Here is a 17,927-nt window from a genome sequence, read left to right as displayed (position 1 = left end):
AAAATTTCACAATTTGTATGGAAACACAAAAGACCCCGAATAGCCAAAGCAATCTTGAGAACGAGAAATGGAGCTGGAGGAATTAGGCTCCCGGACTTCAGACTCTACTACAAGGCTACAGTAATCAAGACAATATGGTACTGGCACAAAAACAGAAATATAGATCAATGGAACAGGATAGAGAGCCCAGAGATAAACCCACACACATATGGTCACCTTATCTTTGACAAAGGAGGGAAGGATATACAGTGGAGAAAAGACAGCCTCTTCAATAAGTGGTGCTGGGAAAACTGGACAGCTACATGTAAAAGTATGAAATTAGAACAATCCCTAACACCACACACAAAAATAAACTCAAAATGGGTTAAAGACCTAAATGTAAGGCCAGACACTATCAAACTCTTAGAGGAAAACATAGGCAGAACACTATACGACATAAATCACAGCAAGATCCTTTTTGACCCATCTCCTAGAGAAATGGAAATAAAAACACAAATAAACAAATGGGACCTAATGAAACTTAAAAGCTTTTGCACAGCAAAGGATACCATAAACAAGACCAAAAGACAACCCTCAGAATGGGAGAAAATATTTGCAAATGAAGCAACTGACAAAGGATTAATTTCCAAAATTTATAAGCAACTCATGCAGCTCAATAACAAAAAAACAAACAACCCAATCCAAAAATGGGCAGAAGAACTAAATAGACATTTCTCCAAAGAAGATATACAGATTGCTAACAAACACATGAAAGAATGCTCAACCTCATTAATCATTAGAGAAATGCAAATCAAAACTACAATGAGATATCATCTCACACCGGTCAGATTGGCCATCATCAAAAACTCTAGAAACAATAAATGCTGGAGAGGGTGTGGAGAAAAGGGAACCCTCTTGCACTGCTGGTGGGAATGTAAATTGATACAGCCGCTATGGAGAACAGTATGGAGGTTCCTTAAAAAACTACAAATAGAACTACCATACGACCCAGCAATCCCACTACTGGGCATATACCCTGAGAAAACTATAATTCAGAAAGACTCATGTACCAAAATGTTCATTGCAGCTCTATTTACAATAGCCAGGACATGGAAGCAACCTAAGTGTCCATCAACAGATGAATGGATAAAGAAGATGTGGCACATATATACAATGGAATATTACTCAGCCATAAAAAGAAATGAAACTGAGTTATTTATAATGAGGTGGATGGACCTGGAGTCTGTCATACAGAGTGAAGTAAGTCAGAAGGAGAAAAACAAATACCGTATGCTAACACATATATATGGACTCTAAGGGAAAAAAATGTCATGAAGAGATTAGTGGTAGGACGGGAATAAAACACAGACTTACTCGAGCATGGACTTGAGGATATGGGGGGGGGGAGGGTGGGCTGAGATGAAGTGAGAGAGTGGCAGGGACATATACACACTATCAAATGTAAATTAGATAGCTAGTGGGAAGCTGCTGCATAGCACAGGGAGATCACCTCTGTGCTTTGTGACCATCTAGAGGGGTGGGATGGGGAGGGTGGGAGGGAGGGTGGTGCAGGAGGGAAGAGATGTGGGAACGTATGTGTATGTATAACTGATTCAGTTTGTTGTGGGGGAGAAACTAACACATTATTGTAAAGCAATTATACTTCAATAAAGATGTTAAAAAAAAAAAAAATAAAAAAAAAAAAAAAAAGTTGGACATAAATGTCCTTTGTAAAGCTGTCTCCCTCTCCCACACCAGGAGAACCACCACTCCAAAGACAACTCTTATCACCTGAGAGGACTCTTCTCTGCATAATAAACCTGACTAAACAGCCTTTTTAAAATCACACATTTCCTAGTTATCTTCTCACAACTTACCCTACCCCAGAAGCCCCAAACCCCTTTGTCTAACCTCTTCTCCACACTGTACTGCCCTTTGTTGAGATGGTATACAACCCCAAATTCTCACTGCCTCAAGCGACATTTCTTTATGAACTCCCATGTATACGTAATATAATCTTTTTCCCCTCTTGTTAATCTGCCTTGTTAGTTTCATTTACAAGGCTCTAGGCACTGAATGTAAGAAGACAGAAGAGAACGTTTTCCTTCCCTACACAGCCCAGCAACCACTGGTCCAAATTACTGGGAATGATCTCTATCAGGGGATCTCTATTGCTTAGCAATTTTACAGCTTAGAATTCTGACATATCTTAGAAAATTTAACCAGGGCTACTAAATGGACTTCTGACATGCTACAAATTGTGCATTACAAAGAACATACAACAGTGAAGGCAGATGAGACCTCAAAAGCCACGTGCCAATCGAGGGAACAGGAGGTATGGCTGTCGCATTGGAAATGGCAAAAGTGAAAAACGCAAGTCTTTGAAGCCAAATGACCTGAGTCTGACATCACCTTTTGGCCTACTGACCTAACTCTTCAGAACAAATTTCTTCATTTCTAAAATCAAGATAATAATTAAATGAGTAAATCAACAAAGATTTGCAAAGTAATAACTAGGAAATGCCTGACAGTAACTATTCACCACATATTATTTCCTGTCTCCTTCTCAAACATCTCAGATAGTCATCGTGGATCAGTAACTTCTAACTGTTATAGTTCTAGCTCTGTGGTTCCACATTTGGGAACAAATAGATTCGATTTTGCAAACACCGCATCTGACTCTAAGATCAAAGAAAGTAAGTTGGTTTTGGTATTAAGAGAGCTTCTAGATCAGGCAGTGCAGGACTCTGTGGTTATCCTTGCCTTAGAGACTTAAAGAGGTGCGTGGTGAACTAGAGAAACAGTTTGGTTCATTCACTCAAAACTATTTGTCAAGCATACCTGGGCAACATGAGTACACAAAATAAACAGGGGAAAACATGGCTCCTGACCTCAAACACCACAGTCTGGCCAGAGAGAAAAGACATTCATGAATGACACAATATAAATACAAGTATAAATATAAATCAGTCCTACAAAGGATGTGATCAATATGAGGTAGGCTTTTTGATTTTAGCCCGGCTCTTAAAGAAATCCTCCCAGGTTGGGATTCAGGGGAGAACAATGATTTAACTTTTAGGATCTGGAGTCAGATACTTAAGACTTCTAACTCCCCCACCTAGGAGCCTGGAAACAGAACTTAAACTTTCTGCATCTTGAATTCCTTGTTTATAAACTGCAGATCATAACAGTGCCTACTACAAAAGGTTGTTGTGAGAAACCACCAATGGATCACTGAAGAAATCAAACAGGAAACCAAAAAGTACCTAGAGACACATGAAAATTAAAAAACTCATCTAAAACCTACGGGACACAGCAAAAAGCAGTTCTAAGAGGGAAGTTTATAGCAATACAAGCTTACCTCAGGAAACAAGAAGAATCGCAAACAACCTAACCTTACACCCAAAGGAACTAGAGTAAGAAGAGCAAACAAAACCAAAGTTAGTAGGAGGAAAGAAATCATAAAGATCGGAGCAGAAATAAATGAAACAGAAACTAAAAAACAATAGAAAAGATCAATAAAACTAAAAGCTGGTTCTTTGAAAAGATAAACAAAACTGATAAACCTTTAGCCAGACCCACCAAGAAAAAAGGGAGAGGGCCCAAATCAATAAAATCATAAACGAAAAAGGAGAAGTTACAACCAACACCACAGAAATGCAAAGGATCGTAAGAGGATATGACAAATAACTATCAATATATGCCAATAAAATGGACAACCTAGAAGGAATGGACATATTCTTAGAAAGGGACAAGACTGAACCGGGAAGAAATAGGAAATATGTGCACACCAAGCACAAGAAATGAAACTGAATCAGTAACTTTAAAACTCTCAACAAGCAAAGTTCAAGACCAGATGGCTTCACAGGCGAATTCTACCCAACATTTAGAGCAGAGCCAACACCTATCCTTCTCAAATTCTTCCAAAAGGCTGTGATGAGGATTAAATGAATTCTTTTATGAGGAAGGCTCAAAACACAGGAAACGCCACATTAGTATTTAATAGACATTACTCCTACTCTTTTTGTTGTTTTTATTATTAATACATGCCTACAGATAGAGGGGAAATAAATTAAGTAAAAGGGAAAAGAACCCACTTCTTTTTCATACTCTACTCTGCTCAGAATATTTCTGCCACCAAATGTGCGGGCATTCTCCCCACCCCCGCACCCCAGCACAGCAATTCTCCAGCTCTCTTTGAATGTCAACTGGGCGTCCCTACAATTCAATTCACTTCTGATGCTATGATTCTGCAGGTTAAGGGCTCAGTTTCACGAGCCTGCCCCCCACTTCAGACGCCAATTCCAAGTCCAGGCTGTCACCTGTGCTTCTGACAACTGGCTATAAACTGGAGGTTCCCACAACCCTCTCCTTTGTTTCGATAATTTGTTAGAATGGCCCACTGAACTCAAAAAACAGTTTACTTCCTGGATTACTGGTTTATTATAAAAAGGATACAAAGGAACAGCCAGATATGAGATGCCTAGGGCAAAGCGGGGTGGGGGTGGGGGGGAGGTACAAAATATCCACGCCTCTGCAGGTGTGTCCCCTCCCGGCACCTCCACATGGTCACCAATCCAGAAGCTCTCCAAACCCCTTCAGTTAAGAGAGTTTTTAAACCGAGACGCGAGCGGGTGGATTAAATCACTGGATATCAGTGATAAAGTCAACTTCCAGCCTCTCTCCCTTCCCCGAGGCTGGGGGTGAGGCTCAGAGCTCCAGCTCTTCAATTGCCAGGTTGGTTCCCCACCTACCAGCCCTCCACCTCAGGGGCATTAACCTAAGCTCCAGTGTGGCTTGAGAGGGGGCTCCTTATAAATCACAAAACACTCCTTTTACCTTTATCACGCATTTCACTTAGGAAATTCCAAGGGTTCTAGGAGCTCTGTGCCAGGAATGGGACAAAGACCAAACACATAGTTCTTATTTAGATCACAATATCTCAAAAGTCAGAATTCTTGGGCATGTTCCCTGGGAAGACACTGGAGGCTGCTCTGGGCAGGTCTAGAATTAATGAAAACACAAGGATCTAAATCTCTCTCTCTCAAAGAGCACATATCTCACAAAGACATAGCTTATTAATCCTTCACGGAAATTCACTTGGAATTTCCTCTGATACAATTGTCAGCCTAATAACTTGACCTTCTGTTCAAACCTCCTGAGCTCTCTCCTGACCAGAAACTTCTCCCTACCTATGCTGATCCGACTACCAAAATCTTTCCCCAGACTTTGGGCCTGTGTTTCTAATTCCGCACGGCAGGAGAAGAGTCATATTTGAGGAACTTGAGATTTACTAGGAAAAGAGAACTGGGGACTCGGTGAACCTCGAAAGCTCTTATAAAATTTAAGATGTATTTTATGGACTTAACAACAGTTACAGGCTGGCTGTACAAGTCCTACAGTATAAGAGGCGTGCAGAACAAGCTAACAATCCCCTCTCTCCTCCAATCTCACTCCCCAGAAGTCACAGTTAATAATGTGTATTGAGAAATCTACTCACATAAATCCATAAAAACGTAAACATTCACATCCATGTTTATAAATGCTTTTACACTGGGTAAAATACAACAATGACGTCGGCCTATCTGAAAAGGGATTGGAAATCCATGATGTTTTGCCATTTGCCATCCTTGACTCACTCTGTAAGCTTTTAAACACAGGGATGTTTAAGACAGAAAGAACTTTAGGTTACTTCCTTTTCCTTTCACAGGCCTCGTTCACCTGAAGCAGAGGGAAAATCCCCAACCCCCTCTAACGCACAAACTCGGCCCTGGACAGCTCCGGAACGTCTCCGAAGAGCCCCAGCCGGCCCCGCCAGGCCCTCTTACCCAGGGCTCAGCTCCCTCGTCCCCAGGAATTATAAGCCCAGTTGTAAATATGACCTGAAGGCCCTGGGGCTGCTCCCGGCTCAGCTTCTCCAACCCTTCCCAGCGCCGCACAGACAAAGCACGCCTCTGCCATCTGGTCTGCCTCCCTCTCCTTTTCTCAAATTTGTTTCCTTTTTTCCTAATGGTCCCCAACAGCGTGACTCCTTATCTGTATGTAACAGGTAACTCGGCCTGGTTGCAATGACTCCAGGATAATTTCTCGCAAGTCCCTGTCCTTCACCCGCATAAAAGTGCATATTGTCTCAAATACTAATGTTCATACCAATCATCATAAAGTTCTCTTAAATTTACAAATTGTCACCACTCAGTGATTTAGAGTCTGGAAGGCCAGATGTGCCAAAAGTAATCACCAAGACCTTTAGTCACAGAAGTTAAGATCTTTTCCCTGTGGACTAATTTGTGACAGCTGTCTAATCAAATTGAAAAAGGCCTACCTAACTTTTACCATTACTGTTAAATAATGCTACACAGTAGCTGTGAAATAACGCTAGAAATAGTTCACTTGTATAATCTGGAGACCAGGAGTACTGAATCTCAGATATTCTTTGCTGACCTGCAGTTCTTTGCTCTGGGTTGCAAATACCGGAAAGAGAGAGTCCCTCCAGGAAGATGGGATGGGATGGCTGCCGTCGAGCAGCCTCACCCCATGGCATCTGCCTTAGTGAAACCATCCTGATCAGGTTCTGGGCCTCCGTTACACGGGCTTAGAAACCACACTTCCTCCAATGAGCTTAGAATGGATCATTCTCAGCTAGATGGATTCACTGTCAAGCTCACAAGAAACTGATGTGTAAACCATCTTGTGAATTTACGATCAGAAATGTATTTATAAAGGGAACTGGCACACACCCACTAACTGTAGTGTGGGTACATAAATTGTGGTCGGTGGTTGTTTGATAAATATGGAACGAGCAGAGGGGGCATCAGCTGATCAAAGGCAACGCTTCCCACTAAGTTAGCTTGAGCAGTGGTTTCCAAATGAGAAGCATCAAAACTCGCCTGGAGGCGAGTGCTGGGCCCCACCTCCAGAGCTTCCGATTCAGGACTGGGTTGGAGCCTGCATTTCTAACACGTTCCCAGGAGCCACACTTGGAGAAGCATGGACGCAAGACACCCTTCTCCACTACTGGGACAGCCTTTCTAATGGGACTATCTTAGTGGGCTGCTGTAACAGAATTAACTACAGACTCATGGCTCATAAACGATAGACACTGGTTTCTCACTGTCCTGGGGGGTGGGAATCCAAGATCAAGGCACTGGCAGATCTGGGGTCTGGTGAGACCCACTCCCTGGTTCACAGATGGCCATCTTTTTGCTGTGTCCTCATAATGGTAGAAGGGGCGAGGGATCCCTCTGGGGTTCCTTTTATAAAGCACTGATCCCATTCATGTCCTAGTCAATTCCAAAATGCTCCACTTCCAAATGCCATCACATTGGAAGTTAGGATTCAACATATGAACGCTGGTGGGGAGGCCATCATTGTTTATAGCAGGGACCTTAGCTCATGTCCACTGAGAAGCCTCTCTCTCCCTAGACTCAGCTGAACTAGGGAGAACTCCATTGCTTCTTTGACTCTTGTTCTAGCTAGAAAAATCTTCTAACATATCCTTTCTTCATAAAACCGGGGTTCAGTTTCTGACTTTGCGTGGCCTGTGATTGTCACCTCACTTTCTAGTCTCATTTCCTCCACCAACAGAAGGGGGAGAATATTGCTTGTCTTACAGAATTTTTTAAAAATTGTGTAAGAAAACTTACAGGTCTATGTTAAGATTTGAATGAGATAACGTAGGCGAATTATCTGGCACGATTTCCAGCACACAAAGTGCCCGGTGAACGGTAACTACTGCCAGGACTCTTGTCCTGAAGTGAACTGTGTCTCCCCGGATTCTACATGTTGAAGTCCCTAACCCCCAATGTGATTATATGTGGAGACAGGCCCTTTAAGGAGGTAATTAAGGTTGAATGAGGTCATAAGGGTGGGGGGCTCAATGCAATAGGACTGGTGCCCTTATAAGAAGAGGAAGAGACACAAGGAGCGTGCACGCACACAGAGGAAAGACCATGTGAGGAGACAAGGCAAAGGACAGCCATCTGCAAGCCAAGGAGAGAGGCCTCAGAAGAAACTGAAACCCAGCAAGACCCTGCAGGGCCCTCCTGAGTACAAAAGCCCCTCTGTGTTCCCTGTTTCCTATCTGTAGAAAAAGGCTTTAGGGGCTTCCCTGGCAGTCCAGTGGTTGAGACTCCATGCTTCCAATGCAAGGGGAGTGGGTTTGATCCCTGGTGGGGGAACTAAGATCCCACATGCTGCGCGGCAGCCAAGAAAATTAAAAAAAAAAAAAAAAAGAAAGAGAAAGAAAAAGGAAAAGAAAAAGGAAAAGGCTTTAATCTCCTACGACTTCCCTGAGTTCCAAAGAACAGACTCAGTTACTAATAAGGGAAGCGAGGGAATGCAGAAACAAAGGAAAAGCAGTCAAGCAAAAAAAGTGATGGTAGCTTAAACAATAGTTCAGCAACAAAACAGAGTCCTAGTTTCCTCCTCAAGGGATACACACAACAATCAGATGCGTATCTTTGAGCTGCTCTGCAAAAACTAAGACCCCCCCCCCCCCCCCCCCCCCCGCCACCCAGGTGGAGGATGGTGACTACCTGCTGACCTAGACCCCAGGCTGGTGGAACCCGGAAGGCTGATGATTAAGATTCCCGAAACATCACCCGGTTACCTCACCACCAACCAATCAAAAGAAAGTCCACAAGCTTCAACCCTCACCCCACGTGTTGCCTTTAAAAACCCTCCCCTGAAAGCCATCGAGGAGTTCAGGTCTTTGGAGCATTCTCCTTGCTCGGCACGGTGCAACAAACGCTGTACTTTCCTCCACCGCAACCCGGTGTCAGTAGCTGGCTTTGCTGTGTGGTGGGGGAGTGGATCCGAGTTCAGTTCGGTAACAGACACAAACCTGCTGACACCCTGATCTTGGACTTCCAGTCTCCAGAACTGTGAGAAAATAAATTTCTGCTCTTTAAGCCACCCAGTCTGTGGTCCTTGGTTATTGCAGTCTGGGCTGACTAATAACCTTGTTCACGGAAGGAACATCTTTAATGTACCTTTTGCATGTATTCGGTCTTGCTTATTTGATGTTTCAAAGTTTTGGTGTCTACAGTTTCTCTCTCGTTAATTTTTCTTTGACCTCAGTGTTGCTGTCCCTGAGTTAGACCGTATACATTATTAGAAGGGTGAGATGAGGAAAAGAAACACATTAATATAGGTGGAAGGGCTCTCTGGCTCCATAAGTAACCTTCTGAGGTTGGAGAACAGCACTGGGCTCAAAGTATCTCCTGGAGAGGGGTTCTCTTTAAATGAGTACACGTGTTGGATGGACTGAAACCAGGCATAACTGCCCAATATCTGGGCACCCGGGGCAGTATTCATTTGATCTCTTGGTTTATTAAAAACTATGGGGAAGCTAAAAAGTCCTAGAAAAGTTGGCAAGGTAACTTCACATGGAACGCATATGTTATTGAACAAACTTACTAAGTACAAAACCCTTGAAAAGAAACTTTAATATTAAAAAACTTATAATATACCCAAAGGAGAATTCTATCTAGTCTCAACAAATGACAACAAAGGCAGTGCTAGATCACTGTTGCCTTTGGTCTGGCATCTGCAAGAGAAAATTATACACTGAACAAGTTTGACTTTTAACTTCCAACCTTTCTACAACCTTACCAGAATATGGAGAGTCCAGTAACTCCATTTGTTTTAAAATTAATCACCTCAATCTGAAAAAGTCCCCAGGAGAAAATGGATTGAACCAGAATTGTTTAGATGCTCTCCTGGACAGGACTCCATTCTTGCCAAATTTCTTACTTCGGTTAACTCCAGAGGTGATTTGAGACCCAGAGTGATCTGAAGATGGGTTTCAAATATTCTCTATCTTATTTTTTATTTTTTTGCCGTACGCGGGCCTCTCATGTTGTGGCCTCTCCCGTTGCGGAGCACAGGCTCCGGACGCGCAGGCTCAGCGGCCACGGCTCACGGGCCCAGCCGCTCCGCGGCATGTGGGATCTTCCCGGACCGGGGCACAAACCCGCATCCCCTGCATCGGCAGGCGGACTCTCAACCGCTGCACCACCAGGGAAGCCCTATCTTATTTTTTAAAAATGAATCTGTTATTCATTCCCCCTGAATGACAGAAGCATGACTTAAATGAATATTCCTTCAAAACTCTTCGTTAGAGACTCTTAACTTGGGGAGACAATAAACTACTAGCACCTCCAGTAAACTCTCAGGCCACCTGTGATTCAGAAACACACAAACTATTTTTTCCTGGCTTCTTCTGTGTTGTTTTGAAAATCATCATCTGTGAAAGAAAAAACGTGTTTCAAACGTCAAATATAGTTAAAATTTGTTTACATCAGCAAGTATGACACAGTTCACATGAACTCTGGTCTTGCCTTTGTTAACATGACGGGCCGATGCGCTGCCCTGTGGCAAAGTGCTAGGCAGCGGAAGCGTGGAGGCCGGAGCGCCAGCCCCCTCGGGGACACTGGCCGCTGCGCTCTCCCGGGACAAAGCACAGCACAAAAGGCTGGAGCCAACTCTACTAAAATGTTACTTGGCCCAACATGAAAGTCTGTCTTGAGGCATCCTGGATGCCTTGCCTGTCATCCTGCCAAATAAAAGAGGTCACCTAGTACTAGAGAGCTGAGGGTAAAGCTGAGTGGCCTAGAAATAGTGATGCCTGGGCCAGGGGGGAAAAAAAAAAAAAAAAGGAACAGTTTCTCTGTCAAACATTGGAAGTCATCATTATCAGAATTACAACTATTTTACTTATGTCCCAAGGAATGCATAGATAAGCCATTTATTTCAGCCCAACACCCCAACAGGACGATGACCGTCTCCCAGGGCGATAAGCTCTAGCGTCTCCAGTACGTGATCACTGATGCTGACAAAGGAAAAAAATCTTACTTTCGAAGCCTCTTTTGGGAAGAGCGAAGGCTACTGATGTCTTAGAACCGGTGAAGCAGTTCCAAGCTGAGCAATGGAAGCAAACTCAGGGTTCTACGTACAGACTTTGCACCTCTAATTTCTACCTGTGACCAGTGGAGGCCTCCCCGTCATCGCAACTCGTGGTTTTCCACATGTCATGAAGTGACAGCAATCGCTTTGCCCACAATGCCGGGGCAAGCCTTGCTGGCTGTCGCTGCCGAGTTCTCAGAAGCAGAGAAGTGAGTCAGCGCCTTGTTGAAAGGTTTCAGCAAGGTGTGGGGCAAAAGACATTTTTCTCTACCGCAGAGAAGTGTGCCGACATCACGGAGCTGGGTCTTCAAACTGCTCCCACCCCAGAAACACCACTGTGAAACAGTTCAACAGGGAGGAGTTAGTTTTCAAACGTACTTGAAGAACACAGCCGGCGATGGAAGATTCATTACTCAGCCATAAACGGGAAACGGGAACGGAGCGCTGATACATGGCACAACACGCAAACCGCAGAAAAGATTGTGCCGAGGGAAGGAAACCCAGCACAAAAAGTCACATATTGTATGATTCCCTCTATATGAGACATCTAGAGCGGGGTGACCCAGAGGGAGAAGGCAGACTAGTGGCCACCAGAGTCTGGGGAGAGAGGGAAATGAGGAGTGATTGCTTAGAGGGTACAGAGTACCCTTTGCGAGTACTTTGGGATAAAAGCGCCCTGGGAATGGATAGAGGTGACAACACTGTTCATGTGCTAAATGCCACAGAACAGCTCTTTTTTTTTTTTTTTTTTTTTGCTGTACGCGGGCCTCTCACTGCTGCGGCCTCTCCCGTTGCGGAGCACAGGCTCCGGACGCGCAGGCTCAGCAGCCATGGCTCACGGGCCCAGCCGCTCCGCGGCACGTGGGATCCTCCCGGACCGGGGCACGAACCCGCGTCCCCTGCATCGGCAGGCGGACTCTCAACCGCTGCGCCACCAGGGAAGCCCAGAACAGTACATTTTTAAATGCTTAATGGTTAATTTTATGTTACGTGAATTTGAACTCAATTTTTAAAACAGAATACATTTGGCCACATGAACACTGTAACACTTTCCTTTTAAGGCTCTTTAGTTGTGAGTATGGATGCTGCTGAGTTGTGGCTGGCCTCTCTTTTTTAGTGTCTTCTCCAATAGACGGTAATAACCTCCACGAGGTAGAGATCACAGTGTCTGGTACACAGAAGACACTCAATTTTGCAGATGAAAAAGGAAGAGAATCTATCATCTTTGGGCCAGGCTACACACGAGTCCGCGCGAGCCAGAGGTGGCAAAAAGTGGCCGCTACGAGAAGTCCCAATGCTGAAGGATCAAATGCCATGAGCCTCAGACCTGACAATTTCCTTACAGAGAAATTTATGGGGTCTTGAAAACCTCAAGGAATTCTCTTGAAAATCTATTTCTGCCTAGACATCACTGAAATTTAGACAGAGGTTCACACTCTTTTTCTTGCCGACAGCATCACTAATGTTCACCTTGCAAAGATGACCTCACTGATAGGTGAGCAAAGCAAACGTCTTGGTATGAATTTAATTTGAAGACTCTAAGAGAGTCAGTTTGTTGACAGGAGCCTGGAAAAGTCCTGGCCGCTTTCACTGTATCTGCTGCCCCTTGCCTGGGTAAGTCAGCATGTGTTGCCACTAAAGTTTAAAAAAAAAAAAAAAAATTTTAATAGACTGAGTGTCAGAGAAGAGAGTGAGCCTACACTGCTTTACCATTTCACAATCTTAACTTCTTATTCAAGCTAAAGGATAGCCGGCTTCTCAGATATATACTTCAAAGCCAAAATCAGGTTAATTTTTTGTTTCATTTGCACAATTTTTCATATTTTTATTTTCATTAATTTTTACACTCAAAAAATGAGAGAAAAAAGTGACAGTTCCTGGCAAAGATAATGTTTCTCTTCTATGAAAAGAAAACTGATTTCCAGGGCAATAAAATAAATTGTACATCTGAATGATATAACTTCTGTGACTATCAAATACTGTGATTCCTCGGCCGACCCCTGAGGCCCCATCTTTCTGCTATTTTTGGCTCTGTGCAAATTAGGGGAGAGAGGACTATGAAATTCAGAGACAAAAGAGACCTCACAAATCCTGAGAGACAAAGAGCACCGCCTCTGCTTCCAGCTTCCCATGAGACCTTGTGTCCTCAGATTTCCATTCTGGGAATTCCATGGTTTGAGAATTCAATCCTAGAACTCAAGTTGCCGACCCTTGTGGTTTCCTGAACACACTATGCAGTCTCATGGCTCCATGGCCATGTTTGTGGTATCATATCCTTCTACAATATTCTCCCCATTTTCCTTTGCTTGCCTGACTCATAATCATTCCTTAAGTCTCAGTCAAGGTGTCATCAAGTCAGGAGCCTTCCCCAAATTCCACTTATTGGCTCCTATGTCACCCTGGCTAACCATCGGTCTTATCTACCATATTATGTTGAAATTACCAGTTTAGGTGTCTATCTCCCTTACCAGACAAACAGAAAAAGGAAAAGCAGTAACTTTCCAGTGGAGAAACCAGACACCACCTGAACCAAGTAATCAGAGTAATGGCACCAGTAACGGGGAAAACAGAAACATGCTCCCCCCCTGATGTGATATATATACTGAGAAAGACCCAGCATCTCTTCTGTGCTATCCCTGCCCAAAATGTGTAACTTACTGTGATGCTGAGGGAACACCAGACAAACCTAAATTGAGGGACATGTGACAGAAAAACTGGCCTGCCTTTAAAAACGTAAAGATCATCAAAGACAAAGAAAGACTGAAGAACTGTTCCAGACTAAAGGAGACTAAAATGACGTGAAAACTAAATGCAATGTGATTCTGAATTAGATCCTGGACTAGGAAAAAAAAAATTTTTTTTCTCTTGCTACAAAATACATCAGTAGGGGCCTTCCCTGGTGGCGCAGTGGTTGGGAGTCCGCCTGCCGATGCAGGGGACGCGGGTTCGTGCCTCGGTCCGGGAGGATCCCGCGTGCCGTGGAGCGGCTGGGCCCGTGAGCCGTGGCCGCTGAGCCTGCGCGTCCGGAGCCTGTGCTCCGCAACGGGAGAGGCCACAGCGGTGAGAGGCCCGCGCACACACACACACACACACACACACACACACACACACACACACACACACACACACACAAAAAAAAAAAAAAGGAGCGGGACTTCCCTGGTGGCGCAGTGGTTGAGAGTCCGCCTGCCAATGTGGGCACCCCGGGTTCGTGCCCCGGTCCGGGAAGATCCCACGTGCCGCGGAGCGGCTGGGCCTGTGAGCCATGGCCGCTGAACCCAGGACTTGAAGATTTGTAAATGACTGCTGTTCCCATATGGTTATCTGTGTTCAAGTTCAATATGCGGCTCAGTAGCCACAACTAGAAACTGACAGAGCACCCCACCTCCCCAGCAGAGGTGCCACAGAGAGCTGGTTCTGGGTAAAGCCTCAAGGCTACAAAGGACGAGGGCGGGGGGGAGAGGTGGCTCCACTAGCCAGGGCTTTAAAGAACAACGTGGCTAATGCGGAAACACAGGTCCAATCCATAAACCCCGCCCACTACCGTGTGGGCGCCATGGGGTGCGGCAGTTTCTCCCTCCCACACACCCACTCACCCCTTAGCCCCTCTGCTTAGAGGGCTAGATCTTAGAGCAACGCATTCTCTTCAGTTTCAGAGCAGAGAGAACGCGCTTGAATAAGGAAAGAATAGGAATGGAAGGGGAGTAAGCCAGTGTGAGACTGTCTCAGGTCTGTACATCTTAGAGTGGCCCTAGGTCCTACCACTGAGTCAATACTGAGCAATAAAAAATAAACGAAACAAAATCATACCCAACGAGAATTTACAGTAGTGATTTTAAAGAGCTATTCACCAGAATCACTGGGGGAGCCTCTTCAAAATGGATTCAGCCAGGTTCCACCCAGACCCAAAATACTGCTGGGCTAAAATTTATAGAGAAAAGAAACAATAGTGTTTTCTGAGTTCCAGTAGTTTATTTTGAGTTCCATCTGTCTATCTGCTATCTGGTAATATCTGGAAGAAACTGATATTAATAGTGGACTCGCAAATTCTACACATGCCAAATATATCTACAGGAAGAAAAAGAAAAATTCAAACATCTCCAATGATCTTTGTAACCTCAGGCTTTTATCTCAAGGATACTGAACATGGTGTTTAGAAGTTTAGAATGGGTACAGGAGTGATCACAATACATCAAAAACTTTACGTACATTTTGATGAGTTTTTCTAGTCCTTCCTTAGTAAATTTAGTTTTCTATTTCTGGAGGACATGATCACGTGCACACTGCTTACAGCGTCTGAGCACTTTCCTTAAGATGCGTCAAAGTGTCAAGGGCTTCGGGAGAGCCTCGATCAGTTCCTGCAGACCACTGTGTACTTGCTATTGACTCAAAATAGGGCCACAGTTCTTACAGTTTCAGCATTCGGATCATAAACACAAATGACCACCTGAGACCACAGAGGACCGGATATGAGCTACTTATAGTAAAACTGAACCAGAAACAAGAATAGCAGGAAAGCTGCCTATTTTCTTGTAGTGCAGTCCTTTGAAGTAAACTATTTATTAAACATTACATTACAGTGTTCAAGACAAAAATCTTTGAAGGCAGGTTATCCTACTCTGCACAGTGGCCCACTGCTAACGAATTGCTTCCTTTTCCTTTTAGATTTTGTTTTTCCATTTGTGAAACTGAAACCTGGATTGTTTTCTTCCATCTGTGAAACTAGCTGGCACCAAGCACCACTTCTGGCAATGATGTCAATCTATAGAAAAAGGGCATTAAAAACATACACCAACCCACCACCTTCTCACCATCACAATGGAAGAAGATGTGCTCATCAAGAAGTTGTTATATAAATATAAAATAGGTAAGTAGTAATACTCTGTAATGACCATATGGGAAAAGAATCTAAAAAAAGAGTGTATATATGTATATGTATAACTGATTCACTTTGCTGTACACCTGAACCTAACACAACATTGGAAGTCAACTGTACTCCAATCAAACAATTTTTAGAAGATTAAATATGAGGAAGAAAATCACAGAAGAAAACCAAAACAACAAAAAAAAGAAGTTGTTACATAAAGTTCAGCACCCTAACATAAAACTAGGTTACAAGAAATGATGAAATAAAAGGAATAAAAATGGCAAGAATTCAAACAATAGGATTTTTTTTAATTTAAAAGCAAAACTTGGGCTTCCCTGGTGGCGCAGTGGTTGAGAATCCGCCTGTCGATGCAGGGGACGCGGGTTCGTGCCCCGGTCCGGGAAGATCCCACATGCCGCGGAACGGCTGGGCCCGTGAGCCGTGGCCGCTGGGCCTGCGCGTCCGGAGCCTGTGCTCCGCAACGGGAGAGGCTACAACAGTGAGAGGCCCGCATACCGAAAAAAAAAAAAAAAAAAAAAAAAAAAAGCAAAACTTATCCGCTGCATTTCATATTTCAAAGCTATAGATGAATATGACTTTTTTCAACTAGCATTTTTCTACTTCTCAGTAAAGCCCCCTTGATATACCAATAACAGCTGCATCTTAAAGAAATATTCAAAAGAAGAGCAGAAGTGCAATATAGTTTATTTTTCCAAGCCAATCATTAACTTAAGAATCTTTGCCCTTAATCAACTATACTCCAATATAAAGTGAAATATTAAAAAAAAGAAGAATCTTTGCCTGGAGAAGGAGTACTGGGAAGTGAAATTCCCATTGGGCCAACACCTGTGGAAATACATCCCGGATGCAATGGTCCAGCCCTGGCCATTCGTGGACAGTGTCTCTAGCTCAGCACGTGCTAAGGAGAAAAGGACATCGGCATTGCTGGACATGTGACTGGGTCTGTCTCAACGTGGCGGGAACAACGGGAAGCTTTGTAAAATCTAGAAATACATCAAAGGGCTAATGCAGATTAAGCTCTGCTCTTTTTTTCCTGAAAGGCTCACTTTTGTTCCTAATATAAAGACTTAGATGGTATTTCTTTAGATCATAAAGCAAGTTGTACTTTTAATGATGGATTAAAAATTATAAAAGTAAAAGATGGCTTGTTCTTCTCTGTTCTTTTTTTTTTTTCCCCCCTTTTTAAGTGATGAATGAAGAAAAAGACCAGTCTGGGCAAATTTCTCTCTTGCTGACCTTCAGGGATGTTGAGTAAGCCAAGCATGATGTTTTAGTACAAAGTCAAAGTTGGATAATTTAGTCACCTTTTTGCTAATTCCATTATGAAACACATTAGGTAATAAATAAAAAATAGCACCTATGGTATATTTAGCTTTAAAAATAGTATGAATCTTCACTCTAAATTAGTGTAAAGTAAAATACACTGTGCTTACACTGGTCTTTTAAAATAGAAAAGCTTGTTATAGCAATAGAATAACTGTTACTAAATGGATTAACACTTTCACGAAGGAGAACAGGGCCCGCTGGGCTCCCTACACAGCCTGCCGCCCTACAAACTTCCCTAGATCTGCACCCACTGCCAGCCAGAGAGGGAGCACTCTTCCTGTTCGCCGTGAGCACCCAGTACTCCTGGCCTGTCCCCACCCCCCCTTCACTGGGACCCTGCTTCATCAGCTGCACTCTTTCTGCCTCCCAACTGGCTCCTTCTCAGCCTGCGAACAAGCTTGAGTCTCCCCTGACTCCTCACCCCTTCCGGTCCCCCCCCCCTCCCTGCGGCAGGCCTGCCCCGGTCGTCACCAGTACCCCCCACTCTCACCAAGTCTACTGCAGGGCGCTGTCACCCCACCACTCTACCCAGCTGACGACCTAGCTGAGGCATCCACACACTAGCTATTCAGGGGAAAAGACTGTGTTACAGAAATGTTCATATTAGAATGAAGAAACAGAAAACAAGTCACACTGAGTGAGTTACAGGCTGTAGGTCTAAATTCGTTGCCCTTGGGAAACAGCTGTGGCAACTAGAAAGTTCCCAGGACCATGTTTCATAAAGGCAAATAAAACTTTATTCCTGGGTATGAAATATATTTCCACAATACTAGTTAAATTTACTGAGTGATTGATTACTTTGTGCCAGGAACTACACTAAGTGCCTTGC

The 17,927-nt window shown here is 43.9% G+C and overlaps 1 protein-coding gene and 1 non-coding gene across 7 annotated transcripts in view; one reads left to right on the top strand and one right to left on the bottom strand.

The window, feature by feature from the left end:
• Positions 1 to 16,911, top strand: part of LOC131743361 (uncharacterized) — an 88,318-nt gene extending 71,407 nt beyond the window's left edge. Inside the window, exon 3 of the transcript XR_010837236.1 lies at positions 15,550 to 16,911. This is a non-coding gene — a transcript (uncharacterized protein). The remainder of the gene's footprint in view (positions 1 to 15,549) is intronic.
• Positions 1 to 17,927, bottom strand: part of PCCA (propionyl-CoA carboxylase subunit alpha) — a 369,338-nt gene that overhangs the window by 41,984 nt on the left and 309,427 nt on the right. The gene's annotated exons all lie outside the window — the stretch shown is intronic.

Source organism: Kogia breviceps, chromosome 16, assembly GCF_026419965.1.
Source record: "Kogia breviceps isolate mKogBre1 chromosome 16, mKogBre1 haplotype 1, whole genome shotgun sequence".
Taxonomy (NCBI): domain Eukaryota; kingdom Metazoa; phylum Chordata; class Mammalia; order Artiodactyla; family Physeteridae; genus Kogia; species Kogia breviceps.
Note: the sequence above shows the minus strand (reverse complement) of the source record. Positions and strands in the feature narration are given on the sequence as shown.